Here is a 3160-nt window from a genome sequence, read left to right as displayed (position 1 = left end):
CACTACCCAACCCAACAGTGTCCCAATATGAATGTGAGCATTGTGAGCTTTGTTTGCCAATATTGAGCAGTCCATCTTTGGAGGGCCAGCGCATTGGGAGGTCATGAAATCAGAATATTAGGTATCTCCTGGTGATGGAGTGCTGACAGCGTTGTAAAGAAAAAGTGGCAGTATTGATTGAACACAGAACAACAAACAAACAACACAAGGTGATTTTCTTTACTGCCAGGAAATCTGACAGCTTGACACAAACAGCAGTGTGGTTTCCGGGATAACTAGGTAGGGTTTGGATTACTGGTATACAGGATACTGTAAGGCACTGCAAGGGCTGACCATACCACAACATCAAAAGCCAATTATAGTATAGTTAAATTTGCCTATTAGTTTGTGTGTCTGTGTTCTGACAAGACTGTCAATGCATTATTGATGGGGATTCTTCAGCAACTCTTTCAGCTGGTTACTTTGTTATGCCAGTATTTGGCAACAAGTGACTGTCTTCATGAATGAATCACTGAGAAATTCACTGAACTGAGTCGTTTAAACAACTTTACAGTCATGTATAAAAACAATATACATAAACAGTAAGATTAGTATGGTACTGTGTTATACTGACTTCTTTATGTATTTTTGAGTCATTGAATCACTCACCAAAATTATTCATTGAGAATTCATTCAAACAATTTGTTGAAAATCACTGATTCATTCAGCAATGACTGTTGAATAATTAGTCACTGATTAATTCACTCAACTAATTAGTTCAAAAACATTAATTTATTCAAAAAGTTAAATAAAATAAGTGACTGTTTATGAATCTTTGGAACATTCACCCCGGCAATTCATTTAAAAACACAGATTAAAACATTACTGATACGAGAGACCGTCTTTATGAATCATTTGCATCATTCACTCAACTGATTTGTTAAAAAAATATTTTATTCATTGACAAAAGAAGTTGCTGTCTTTAAGAATGAGTCATTGCTTTATACACTCAAATAAATTGTTCAAAACATGGATTCATTAAGCAACAAAATTAAACAAGCGACTGTCTTTTTGAGTGAGCCACTAAATCATTCAATAAATCAATTTGTTCAAAAACACTGATCCCCATATGTTGCCTAATGTATCATTTTACATTTGTAACATTTCGGAATAGCATGTCAACACCTTTTCGCTTTCTAGGGAAATGTAGAAAGATGAAAAGAAAATATTTCAGCATAGAGAAAAATAAAGAAAGTAAACTGCACCAAATAGCATCTCTAGCTGTCTTCATCAGTGATACAGTACTACTTCACCTGCCATACAATTAATCATTAACAATGTGACTGCTTTTTTTTTTTTTACAAGTAAATTTGTGAAGTAGTAGCATTATCTTACTTGTGTGCATCAAGCAGTAATGATCAACAAAGGTTAATCACACACAACTAAAGCTGACAGGCATGAATATGACACAAACAAACTGCCTACATACATGTCTAAAAATGTTTATAAAAGCAAAAGTTTCATGTAGTGAGTATAAGCATATCCAACTGAGTATATATAGCATTGGTGGTACCTTATGCAAAGATGTAAAAAATGGCAAAAGACACGGTTGCACATTTTTCAAAATGGCAAACAATCTATAACAGAGACAACTACATGAGAAAACTAAGAGAAAAGGCTAGTAGCATTTACGCTGTTCCCCATGGGGCCCTTTGTGAGTTCAAAATTAACTATAGGTTCTGTTTTCATCATAGTCTCTATGTAACTCCTTCTCTAGGACGAGTGCTCTGGACTGCTTACTTCTGTTTACACAACAATATGCATATGTAAACTGATGGAAAATTTGGCTGGATGCTGAAACCTGAAAGGTAAAGGGTGTGAGTTAGTGACTTTAAATAATGTTTGCTTGCACACAGGAGGACAGGTATAAATGCATTTGGACCATAAAACAGCACATGCAAAATAATGCACACTTCTCATGCTAGAAGTAGTAGTAGAAACAGGAAAATAAATAAATAAATAAATAAAAAAATAAAACTACTTTGATATTCATAATAATAATTTTGGTCCCAATATTAATTACAAGCAAACACAGAGGATTTAAAGGGGTCATATTTAAAGTTTTCCTTTATCTTTGGAGTGTTACAAGCTCATAAGCTGCATAAAGAAGATCTGTAAAGTCGCAAACACTAAAGTCTCAAACCAAAAAAGATATTGTATTATAAGTATTATTATAGGTATTATAAGACTTTTCCATGCCCTCCTCAAACAACTCATTTAAACACACCCCCACATGTCTACATCACGATGTGGGAAGATTTGCATAACATCGCCCTAAATGTTCACGCAAAGAAAGAATGCTTAACCTTTTATTCTCGCTGTTGCCACTGGCACCATGTCATGGAGATGCTGTTTCATTGTGAAAGCGAAACAATAATATACAGTTTATGGAAAATAATGTGTTTTTTGAACCTTAAACCACATAAAAATATTTAATTAAACCCAAATACACAAAATAATGTTCTTTTTAGCAACATTGCATGACCTCTTTAATGTGTTTAATGTTTTCAAAGAAAGAAGGTGTAGTATCATCACGTAAATATTCACTTACTTTAATTTTTATCTCTTTCTTCAAGATTTTCTGCCAAGAAACCTTTCAAATTGGTTCATGTCATTCTGGAAAACAACATCCAACATTTGAAAATTTCAAACTTTATGTGACAAAAAAAAAGAAAAAAAAAAAAAAAAAAAACCTATGTATTCTTATTTGCTGCTCTGTGATTCAAATATATCTAGGGAGGGAGAAAAAGAAACAATACCAAAGTCAGTTGCACTTATTGACGTTCTTTTCTCTGAACGATACTTTGTACAGCATGTGTTTCTGCGGAACATCCCTATTCTCCCAGTTGCCCTCCAACCATCCAATTTTATAGTCAGCATAGAAACCTGAACATGGCTTATGGGCATACTGGGAAATGAAATGCAATACAATGAAGAAGAGAAAAAAGTGAGGAGGGGTAAAAATGAGAAAGATTCAAATGACTAGAACTTATATAGCTGATGGCAAGGTCACCTATGTTTATAAAAACATAAATTACACATATTTAATTTAGTGAAGACAGAAATCGTGTGTTTGAATTGAGACCATGTGTCCCCCTGAGCAGTCTGATAAATAGAGCAG

The 3160-nt window shown here is 33.8% G+C and overlaps 1 long non-coding RNA gene across 1 annotated transcript; it reads right to left on the bottom strand.

The window, feature by feature from the left end:
* Positions 1–858: 858 nt before the first annotated feature.
* Positions 859–2707, bottom strand: LOC113114452 (uncharacterized). The gene is made up of 3 exons (XR_003293728.1): positions 2591–2707; positions 2346–2388; positions 859–1840 (listed from the first exon to the last, which is right to left on the bottom strand). It is a non-coding gene; the product is annotated as an uncharacterized LOC113114452 (long non-coding RNA).
* Positions 2708–3160: the final 453 nt, after the last annotated feature.

This window comes from Carassius auratus, chromosome 14 (genome assembly GCF_003368295.1).
Source record: "Carassius auratus strain Wakin chromosome 14, ASM336829v1, whole genome shotgun sequence".
Classification (NCBI taxonomy): domain Eukaryota; kingdom Metazoa; phylum Chordata; class Actinopteri; order Cypriniformes; family Cyprinidae; genus Carassius; species Carassius auratus.
The sequence above is the reverse complement of the archived record's forward strand: the minus strand, read 5'-3'. Positions and strand labels throughout refer to the sequence as shown.